Genomic DNA, 12,180 nt, shown 5'->3' on the forward strand with positions numbered 1-12,180 from the left:
ACACTGCCTGGCACCATGGCATCCTCCAACAACTTCATGTCTTTGGTTTACGTGGTCGCCTGCCTGTGTTGCTTGCAGACTTCTTGACTGATCATGTATTTCAGGTCCGTGTGGGTTCTACCCTCTCTGTGCCACTGTGCCAGGAGGAAGGTGTCCCGCAGGGGAGTGTCTTAAGTGTTTCCCTGTTTGCAGTGGCCATTAATGGTATCATTGACACTGTGTCTGCTGGGGTATCCTCATCCCTTTAGGTGGATGACTTAGCTATATGGTTTTCTGGCTCCCGCATGTCTGCTATTGAGCGGCGGATGCAACTTGCCTTGGACAAGATTTCTGCATGGGCCACTTCCAAGGGTTTTTGGTTTTCCCCTTCAAAGACTGTGGCTATGCACTTCCGTAGGATGAGAGGGGTACACCCGGACCCTGATCTCCAGCTTTGTGGCAGGAGACTCCGTTGTGTGACAGACCAAATTCTTGGGCCTGACTTTTGATTGTCGTTTGACATGGGTCTCACACTTGGCAAATCTTAAAACATCATGTATGAAGGCTCTCGATCTATTGAGGGTTCTGTCCCATACCTCTTGGGGTGCTGATCGAAGGACACTCTTGCATTTGTTTCAGGTATTTGTAACCTGTAAGCTGTCATATGGCTGTGAGGTATATTCCTCTGCCACAGAATCAAGACTTAAAACTCTAGATGCTGTCTATCATACTGGTCTTCGCCTTGCAACTGGGGCTTTTCGGTCCTCTCCAATTCCCAGCTTATTGGTGGAAGCTGGTGTGCCTCCCTTAGATCTACTGCATCAGTCTGTTGCAGTACGGTGCTGGCTCCGGATTCTCGCCTTCCAGACTCGCTTGTGTGTGAGGGTGTGATGAAACAGTCTTGTCTTTTGTGTTATAGTAGACACCCTCGCATGCCTCGTCCATTTGGGTATAGGGTTCAGGATATAACGGAGGGGTTTGGTTTGTCGGCAGTACTTGTCAGTCCTGTTCGGATCCCGAAGGTTGCGCCTTGGAGATTGCCCGAGGTAACTTTCTGCAGGCCTATTGCAGGTTCAAAAGATTTTGTTGCTCCTCAGTGTCTTTTAAGGTTATTTTTAGAACATTCTTCTAGTCATGGTTGTTCTGTGCCTGTGTATACTGATGGCTCTAAATCCGCATCAGTTGTTGGTTTTGGAGTGGTATTTCCCAATTTTAGCCGTGGAGGTAATCTTCCTTTGGTTGCCTCAGTTTTTACTGCGGAGTTGTCAGCCATCATTATAGCCTTGAAGTTGGTGTTTGTTCATCCTGACAATTATTTTGGTATTTTTAGCGACTCTCAAGGGGCGCTTTTGGCCCTGGACTCTCTTAACTCTTCCCATCCCTTAGTTTTAGCTATTTTGGAGTGGCTGTTCCTCATTCGTCGTCGGGGTAGGAGAGTGGATTTTTGCTGGGTTCCCGCACATGTTGGTGTGGTGGGCAGTGAGACTGCGGATGCATTGGCCAAGGCTGCGGCTACTCAACAGCCCCCAACAGAATATCCGCTTCCTGCATCTGATCTAACACCTTACTTGCGGGACAGAATGCATGTGTGTTGGCAGAGACGCTGGGATGGTGTTGCTCATAATAAGCTGAAAGAGGTCTTCCAGAGAGTTGTTGTGTCTTCCAGAGAGTTGTTGTGCCAAGGGTTCTCCCTTCCATGCCTCGGCGATTGGAGGTAGCTCTTGCTAGGCTTCGCATTGGGCACTCTCGGCTTACACATGGGTTCCTGATGAGTGGCGAGACTCAACCGTACAGTGATGATTGCTTTGTTCCCCTTACTGTCCGTCACTTGCTGGTCGAGTGTCCAAGTTTGGGGGACCTGCGCTGGAGATTCCTCCATGGGCATACAGGGGTAGATGGTGCCTACTGTCTCTCCTCGATGCTTGGGGGAGCCCATAGCGTTTTTACTGATGTTTTTGGTTTTCTTCAGGAGGCGGGCCTCCTTCCACTTTTATAAGAAATTGTCTTCTCTTTTAACTATTCTTTTATTATTTTCAGTGTATTATTTCTAGAAAAAGTTATTAACTATGCACAATTTATTTGCCATGTGTTTTAGCTTGTTGTCCGGCGGCATATGACCTTAGCAGTTGCGCCGCCAGTTTCTACTACAATCAATCAATCAATCAAACCTTCTCGTTGCACCGAGTCATTGCCGAGTTCTGGTCCTCCCTCCTGGCCGATATCACCTTCTCCACCTTCTGGTGTCATTACAGAATCTCCCACCTCGCCCTCCCCATGGGATAGGCCTCCCTGTTGTTGTTCGGAGTGACCTGAGGCAATCTCCTCCACCAGGGCCCGGTAAGCGGCTGACTTCCTTCGGGATTTGATCGTCTCGAGAGATCTGTTTGGAAAGGAGTCCAGCAGCAACTGATTGATGTTCCTGGCTGCTGCTGGTTTCTCCTGTCAGACCGTTACCTCCTTGGAGGCTAGGAGCCAGGCCTCTGCTTCGGTCCATCTGGCCTTGGTTCTTATTGGCTCCCTGTCAACGAGGTAGCGGTCTGGATGAGCACTGCGATAGTGCACACCCACACCCTTCTTCGATCTAAATTCACGCCCACAGACAGGACACACAGACTCCCCAGCGTCTGCATTGTCTCTAGGCTCTGACCCAGCACTTTGTTGAGACATAGTGCCTTGATAACGCTTTGTTTAAAGCAGTCTGATTTCAATATCGGACCATAGCCTGTTGGAATGCTTCGGATAATGTTAGCCTTACAGTGAAACCGAAGTTACCCTGTAAGTTACCGACTCTCGCCACTAGGAGGCCTTATCCAAGAGTGTCAAATGCTTCATCAGCTAAGTTCCAGTAAACAAACACTGGAGCACTATCATACTACAACAGATGCATTATGATTCTCATGCAGTAAGTATCTTATGATGCAAATAAATTACTCGCCAAGAGCCTGAACTTTCCTCCAGACTGCTTGCGTCCAGTGGAAAACACAACCTTGGAGATGGCAATGCGAGAATTCCTCCTTCAAGGCCATCTATAATGCAGCTTCACAGTCCGCAGTGATCGTTTTCCACTTGGGCTAGGCTTGATAGGATTTCCTTTAGTTTTTGCAGAACATCCAAGTGAATCGCTGTTTAAGCATGAAAGCTGAGTATGAGAAATATGTAGCCTACATCAAACTGTAGAACAGTGGGAGAGGCCAGGGTCCTACAGAGGACCCCCACACGATAATGAGGCGAAGATATTGTTACTTATACGTATAACAGTGTAAGTCTGTACATGCTGCTTATTATCCATTCATTCTTATTACTTTATAAAAGCATACTTTTTATAGTCCTCAGAAGAATTTCCTGACATTAGGATAAATGCCAAGGGAACTTGTTTGATTTTGACATCGTATGAAAATGTATGCATGAACTGAAAAGAGCTTGAAAAATGGAGGCTTTACTATGTAAAAGGTTCTCTCCATATACCAATTCTTCGCTAGCTTTAACAACGAAAGTTGCTTATTGTTGGCGAAAAGAATATGCCGTTGGTTTGTTGATTTTATGTCCTGTTTTAAGTTTTTAGGTAGCCATCTGTTGTCCAGGTGCCTCTGATCTTTTGGCCGTTGTTTTTGGCGTCTCCTGTTTGTCATCCTCATCTGAAAAGCAAACGAAAATTATAGCAGTAGCAAAACAAGTCAATGCACCGATCGAGTATATCGACTTATGGTTTAGTTTTTTTATTCAACAATATGATGAATTAATAACTTACGACACTATCCAGGCTGGGGAAGTTGGGATGTGGCATATTTGGATCCAGGTTTTTCCCTACCACCCCTTGGACAATCTTCCCCGCCGACTGGAAATGTTCAACATCGGCTTTTTCCCTTATTGCTGCCGCTACTTCAATGTTAGTAGCCGTCCCTGCAAATGTATTGTTATTGGTGATCAAGTAGCAAAAGGATAATCTCTGAGGGGTGCAAGTTCTAATTTTGTTCTGTGATGAATTTCAGAATCTGTACAGAAACATACACGTGCATATCGTACACATTCATTTTAACTGGTACACCTGTATGCAAGATACAGATCTGCCCCACCAGGAACACTGAATCGTATGATATACAGATGATGTTATTCACTTCACTCATTTCAGAGCTAAGTGTCGTTATAGAGAGAGAGAGAGAGAGAGAGAGAAAGAGGTGGAACCGTCAAGAGTAATGTAAAAGTGAAGTAACTTAAGTTTTGAGAAGTCATCTGTCGAAGGTCAAGATCATAGAACATTGTTAAATATTTGGTCACTAGACCAGTTCAGGGGCGCGGGTGTTGCACTCTGAGTGCCCCTTGTTACACTGTATTTGATTTTCTTATTCATCTCTTTCTCTCGCCTACCTATTTGAGGAGGATGTGTGTGATTGTTATTGTCTGTTCTGAAAACCCCTTTTCTCTGTATGACAGAGGCAGAACATCGCCAATCCTTCCTCCTAACCGAAAATTCCCAGTACACAACGTTTGTCCTTCTGTGAGTAAATACAGATCATGAAGATGTCAAAAATGTGTATTATATAGATTTCTATCCAGAATGGTTTCAGAACAGTTGCGATGATCCCGCAACCGATCGGCAGGTGATTCTTTCTCATGGTTCTGGAACCTGCAGGAGGTAAGTGCCAAGGTCGAGTTACAGTACAATCTTGACCAACGAGGCAGATATGAGTATTATGGAACGGCAAAACAGCACGTCCATTTTGCTCTAAAGACGATGTAAAACTTGGTGCAGGTAAAATTTTTCCTAACTAACCACTGATTGGTGAAACATGTGCCGAGGACAGGTGGTAATACCTTCCCAGCCTGGCATAAGTAATTTTGTTTCGCTATGATGGGCTCCCCGCTGCAGGGGGTCACCTTGACGTGGTGGCGGGGCTTGAAGCGTGGTTGGCGGTGCCACCTACTTTGGAGGCATGCCTACCTTTGTAGGGTTCGGTATTTGGCGGCCTCGTGGACCAAGCACCCCCTACATCACTGGTGGAGGAGGGCTGCTGGTGATGTTAGTCCATGCCTATTGCCACCTAGGGCAGGACAGTTGCCTCCCCACGTGTTTGCCGTGCGTGGCGTCCCGTAATGCTAGGAGACAGGAGTCCTGGAGGTTGAGCGATGATGCACGCTGCGTCCTGTAGCTAGCAATACACCTCTTTGGTCCCTTATTCTGGCTACCTGGTTGTGCCCGACTAGGTCAAGCGGCTGGTCATGCGTTGGCTAGGGTCAAGTGGGCACTGGGGGGCCTGGTGGCTCCTATCGTCCTGGAGTCACCCTTGCCTAGGTCCCCCAGTGGTTACCTGTGTATTCCTCCGCTACCCCTGGGGTCGTCAGTGGTACTGGCCCTGACATATGACCTCCCCCTGTTGGGCTCCGTGGTGGGTGGAGGGGTGGGGGAATGAAGGTTTTTTGTAATGTATTATGGATTACTTACTTGTTCCTCCTCCTGCACCTTTTAACAAGTTCATAGTCGTACGTGGTCCTGCTGGGGTAGACCTCCGGAAATGTGACATTTTCCGGACCCATCGAGAACTGGTCACTGCTTGTGGTGCGACCCCTAAAGTTGTTCCACAGGCTGATGGCAGTTTGTTGGTAGAGGTGTCTGACCCTTCTCAGAGTGTGACTATTCTATCTTTAGCAGAGCTTTCTGGTCAGTCAGTTACATGCTCCCTCCATGCTTTATTGAATCATTCTCGTGGAGTTGTCTATGCTAAGGAACTATTGACTTATGATTAGGCACGCCTTGTTGAAGAGTTGTTTGCCCAGAATGTAATAAAGATTGAGAGGATTAAGAAGAAGATAAATGGTAACCTTGTGCCAACTCCATCCTTGATTGTGACCTTTGATTCCTTGAGCCTCCCTGCTGTTCTTAACGCTGCATGGTACCGGTACAAAGTTAGGCCATATGTCCCTATGCCTCGTAGATGTTTCCACTGTCAGCGTTTCGGTCATATTGGCCGGACTTGTAGGCGCCTTGCACTAGGTCTTCCAGCAGTCTGTGCGTTATGTAGTTTAGACATTCATGAGGGTGTGGAATGCCCTGGCCCTGTAACTTGTCAATTGTGGTGGTAAGCATGCTGCTTCTTCTAAATCTTGTGATCGTTACGAAATGGAACACGAAATTTTGTCTCTCAGAGCCTCCGAGAGGCTGAGTTTTACCGAAGCTAAGACACGTGTCCTGTCTATGTATGTCCGCCCTGGTGTGTCCTTTGCTTCTATTCTTTCTCGGTCAAAACCTGTTGTGTGCCGTCATGAAGCCCCTGCTCCACATTCTGACCCTACTCCTCGTCCCTTGTCTGATACCAGACATCCTACTACCCCTCCTTGTGGTCTCTCAGAAAGTCCAGTACCTTTGCAGTCTGCATCTCGTCTGGCGGCTGCTTCTGTACCGGCTGCTACTACTGTACCAGCAGCTACCCCTGTACCGGCTGCTACTCCTGTACTGGCTGCTACTCCTGTCCCGGCTGCTACTCCTGTCCCGGCTGCTACTACTTTACCAACTGATACTCCTGTTCCGACTACTAATCCTGTATCAGCTGCTCCTCCTGTAACGGCTGCTGCTCCTGTACTATCTGCTTGCTCTGATATTAATGTTCAGTCTACTCCACAGTGCCTCTACAGTTTCTAGTGCATCCCCAAGTTCTGACATGGAGATGGAGATTGCATCTGCCAACCTCAAACGGGTGAGGAGTGAGGAGTCTTTGGGTGATTCCCCTCCACCTAAGGTTCAAACTTCTGTGCCACATGCAGACTCTGAGGGGGCTCTTTGCTTTGCAACCCAGGCAGTGGTGGCACCTAAGTTGGTGGGTGTTCTTGACGGTCTTTCTAAGATCCCAGTCCCTGCTTCTTGCTCAGGTATGTCGGAGTCTGGGCCTTTGGATACTCGAAGGGCTCGGTCACTGGCTCCCTCTGATCAGTCACCCGCCTTGGTAGATTCGGTTGGGGAGGGTCTGGTTGGCCCCAAGGTGCCAGCCAGGCTCCCACACAGGGGTGTGGCCGGAACAAGTGGGTCTTCCAGGACAGTCTTTGTGCCTCAGGCTCATTCTGACGATGGACGGGACCGGTCTCGAGGTAAGGGCCCTTCCATCCATGGAAACTCTAAATCTTCACTGTCTTCTCGTTTGGTAAGGCAGAGCTCCACGCCTAGGAAGAAGGGCTTTCACGCCCTTCCCAGTGAGGTTGCTACATAGCCTTGATATTTCTCATTTCATATTATTTATTACTACTCACTATGGCTCAATCAGTACCAATTTGTCTCCAATAGAATTGTAGAGGTGCCATAGCGAACTGGGAGGAATTGCAGTTATTACTCCCAGCTCTGAGCCCGCTCTGTGTCTGTCTTCAGGAGACAATGATGGGGGACAGACAGTTCCCTTCTATTAGGGGGTATGAGGTCTTCCATGCATCCCCTCCTGGCGGTCACAGAGGTGGATGTGCAATTTTGTGCCGTTCTGATGTCCCCTTTATTTCCTTTGAGATACAGTCTCCCCTTCAACTTCTAGCAGTACAGATGCACATTGGGAGGTGCTATACCATCTGTTGTCTGTACCTTCCACCTTCCATCCCTGTTATGCGTGCTGATCTGGAAACCCTTATCAGCCAACTTTCACCTCCTTCTTCTTCTTTTTGGTGACCTTAATGGGCGCCATCCTTTGTGGGGTGACTCACTTTCAAATCCCCGGGGTGATCTTCTTGACTCTTTGGTTGGGGATTTAGATTTGGTTGTCCTCAACGATGGGAGGTCGACCCATTTCCATGTTCAGACTGGCACGTACTCTGTCATTGACCTCACCATCTCCTCCTCTGATTGTGCCCTTGATTTTTCTTGGGAGGTGTTGGATGATCTGCATGGTAGTGACCATTATCCCGTGTTGGTCCAGACTACTCGCTCTGCTCCTGCACCTCGTATGCCACGCTGGTGTCTGGATAGGGCTGATTAGTCTTTGAGGAACTATGTGTATTTGCCTACAGGGTTACTGGTTTTTCAACTATCGACGAGGCTGAACATTCTTTTACTAAGACCATTTTCTCAGCAGGGGTTCATTCCATCCCACGGACTTCTGGTGTTTTCTCCCGGAGACCTGTGCCATGGTGGAATGACGACTGCTCTCTAGCAAAGGGAGCTTACAAAGTGGCTGCCCGTCGGTATTTTGCCAATCGTGATGTTGTTTTCCTAAAAATCCAGTTTCGCAAAGCACGTGTTCACTAAAGATGGGTCATGAAGAATGCTCGCCGAAACTCGTGGAGGTCGTATGTTTCTACAGTTGCATCCTCTGCTCCAATGCCCAGTGTGTGGAAAAAGGTGCGCAAGATTTCTGGTAGGTTCACGCCCCCCCTCTCCACCAGTGTTGCGACTTCACGGAAACCTAGTGTCTGCACCTGATGCAGTAGCCTCTGCTTTTGCAGATCAGCTTTCCGCTGTCTCAAAAAAGGATCCTTCTAGGCCATATGCTAGCATTCGTAGGAATCAGGAGAGGCTTGGTCTTGACTTTAGCTCTCGTGGCAGGGAGCCATATAATTTAGACTTTAGTCTCCGAGAGCTGCGTGCTGCCCTCTCGGAGTGTGGTGACACTGCTCCTGGACCTGACGACACTCCATACGCTATGCTACATCATCTGCCGACTGATTCAATTCTTATTGGACCTTTTTAACAGGGCTTGGAGTGAGGGCTCTATTCCCAAGAGCTGGAAGTTGGCTGTTGTCCTTCCCATTCCAAAGCCTGGTAAGGACCATTCTCATATCTCCAACTATCGCCCTATTAGTTTGACATCATGCGTGTGCAAACTGTTTGAAAAGATGGTCAATGTCAGGTTTATGTGGTTTCCTCTCTCCTTCGCAGAGTGGCTTTCGGAAATTATGGTGCACTACCGACAACCTTATCAGATTTGAGGCATCAATCTGTGAAGCTTTTGCCTCTAAGCAACATCTTGTGGCTGTGTTCTTTGACCTTGAAAAGGCTTATGACACTGCCTGGCACCATGGCATCCTCCAACAACTTCATGCCTTTGGTTTACGTGGTCGTCTGCCTGTGTTGCTTAGAGACTTCTTGACTGATCGTGTGTTCCGGGTCCGCGTGGGTTCTACCCTTTCTGCGCCACTGTGCCAGGAGGAAGGTGTCCCACAGGGGAGTGTCTTAAGTGTTTCCCTATTTGCGGTGGCCATCAATGATATTCTCGACACTGTGTCTACCAGGGTATCCTCATCCCTTTATGTGGATGATTTAGCTAAATGGTTTTCGGGCTCCCGCATGTCTGCTATTGACCGGCATATGCAACTTGCCTTGGACAAGATCTCTACCTGGGCCACTTCCAAGGGTTTTCGGTTTTCCCCTTCTAAGACTGTGGCTATGCACTTCTGTAGGATGAGAGGGGTACACCCAGACCCTGATCTCCAGCTTAGTGGCAGGAGACTCCGTTGTGTGGAAGAGACGAAATTCTTGGGCCTGACGTTTGACTGTCGCTTGACTTGGGTCTCACACTTGGCAAGTCTTTTAAGCATTCTGTCCCATACATCTTGGGGTGCTGATCGGAGGACGCTCTTGCTTTTGTTTCAGGTTTTTGTAGCCTCCAAGATGTCATATGGCTGCGAGATCTACTCGTCTGCCACAGAGGCCAGACTAAAAACCCTAGATGCTGTCTATCATGATGGTCTTCGCCTTGCAACTGGGGCTTTTCGGTCATCTCCAATTCCCAGCTTGTTGGTGGAAGCTGGTGTGCCTCCCTTAGATGTACTGCGTCAGTTTGTTGCATCACGGTGCTGGCTACGAATTTGTCGCCTTCCAGACTCACTTGTCTGTAAGTGTGTGATGCAACAGTCTTGTTTTTTGTATTATAGTTGACATCCTCGCATGCCTCGTCCGTTTGGCTATAGGGTTCGGGATATCATGGAGTTTGGTTTGTTGACAGTACCTCCCAGTCCTGTTCGGATCCCGAGGGTTGCTCTATGGATCTTGCCCAAGGTGACCTACTGCAGGTTTTTTGCAGACTCCAAGGATTCTGTTGCTCCTCAGTGTCTTTTACAGTTATTTTTAGAACATTCTTCTAGTCATGGTGGATCTGTGCCTGTGTATACTGATGGCTCTAAATCCGCCTCTGGTGTAGATTTTGGAGCGGTATTTCCCAATTTTAGCCGTGGAGGTAGTCTTCCTTTGGCTGCCACAGTTTTTACTGCAGAGTTATCAGCTATAGTTTTAGCCCTGAAGTTGGTGTGTTCACCATGGCAATCATTTTACTATTTTTAGCGATTCTCAAGGGGCACTTTTGGCCCTGGACTCTTTCAACTCTTCCCATCCTATAGTTTTAGCTATTTTGGAGTGGCTGTTCCTCATTCATCATCGAAGGAAGAGAGTGGATTTCTGCTGTGTTCCGGCACATGTTGGTGTCTTAGGTAATGAAAGGGTAGATGCACTTGCTAAGGCTGCAGCTTTACAACCTGTACGTGCTCCTTGCCCTTTACCTGCTACTGATTTACGCACTTCAGTGTCGTCTGCTGTTCGTGCTTGTTGGCAGTTACGGTGGGATGGCGTTCCTGTCAGCAAGCTAAAGGGAAGTCACCAAGTTCGTCTCTCAGAGGGTTTGTTTTACAATACCTCGTAAGTTAGAAATTGTTCTGGCTCGTCTTCGCATTGGACATACCAAGCTAACACATGAGTTCCTCATGTGTGGAGGTGTGCAGCCATTCTGTGATGACTGTTTGGTTCCCCTTACTGTCAGGCATTTGCTGGTTGAGTGTCCCAGTTTGGACGACTTACGTTGGAGGCTGCTATTGAGGCACCGAGGGAAGGGTGGTGCTTACGGTCTCTCTTCAATGCTTGGGAGAGAACCTGGTACCCCTGGGGACGATTTGTTTTTATTTCTGAGGGAGGCTGGCCTCCTTCACCTTTTATGATTCCACTGTTTTTACTTTGATGTCTAGTTTTTAATATGGAGTTTTACTTTTTAATGTTGTTTATATTTCTACTGCTTATATTTTTGCTTATACGGCGCCATATGACCATGTTGTTGCGGTGCCATGCGTTTTATCATTCAATCAATCAATCTATATGATAGGCTTCATTTTAGCCTTCACCATACAGTAGACAGTCTCATTCTTTCTGGAGTCATCTAATGAGAATTACTATACCTCTGCATGATTCTACCATCAGAACCAAGACGGTCCCATTACACAGACTTGGCACAAACCTCTTGAATCATGGCAACGTTTTCTGCTGCCTACAGAACCATCATCACGATGCGAGAGTGGCTTTGTATATTCATAGAAATTTCAGTTACTGTTATACCCATTGTAATTTTGTAATATACTAATTTATGACCAGTAGGCTACATACCCTCTTTTTATTGTGTATGAATAGTCTACTAAGGATTTCAGGGGCAGTGTCCAACTGTTTTTTTTAAATAACGTCTCAACAAAGCGTCGGACAAGGATTGAACTTTGGCAGTGCATGTTTGAGACCCTGACCTAATTTGTAAAATTATGCTTTTGTACCAAATGTGTATGATTAAGGCATTTATAAGAGTAAATGTAGGGTAAACTTAGCTAAAATCGTCAGAGGCATGTAGCGAGGCTAGCTTCGGTCACGATACAAGCCCCGCCCACAATTCGGAATGTGACGTCGGTGTGACGTAGTAGTAATCACCGACGCAAGTGGCAGTTCTGTCTTTATGTAAGCTGCTTCAGATTCAATGCCTCAGGGTTACTCATATTTCTGAGCTGCGGCTGATTTTTAGAGTGACTGTACATCCCTCCAGACTCCCTATTAGTACATAGTATATGCATCGCCCTCTTACACATATTGTGACGTCAATATGACTTATTCACTTCTGAAGAGTAGTAATCACTGCCTGAGCCGGCACCGCTGGGCGAGGTGACGTGGCGGCTGCCGACAGGCGAGACGTTCCCAAACCGAAACTTCAGCGATGGCAAGCATAGATAGATTTCGCAAACATTCTTCTCATATAAGGACCATACTGAATGTATAGTAGGGGTGAAATATTACTTGTGTGTGTGTGTGTGTGTGTGTGTGTGTGTGTGTGTGTGTGAGAGAGAGAGAGAGAGAGAGAGAGAGAGAGAGAGAGTACAGTATGTGGGGGGGGGGGTTAGAAAGATAGAAATGCCACTTGCGTCGGTGATTACTACTACGTCACACCGACGTCACGTTCCGAATTGTGGGCGGGGCTTGTATCGTGACCGAAGCTA

Source organism: Coenobita brevimanus, chromosome 70 (genome assembly GCF_032717465.1).
Source record: "Coenobita brevimanus isolate Jiangsu-jjx chromosome 70, ASM3271746v2, whole genome shotgun sequence".
NCBI lineage: Eukaryota > Metazoa > Arthropoda > Malacostraca > Decapoda > Coenobitidae > Coenobita > Coenobita brevimanus.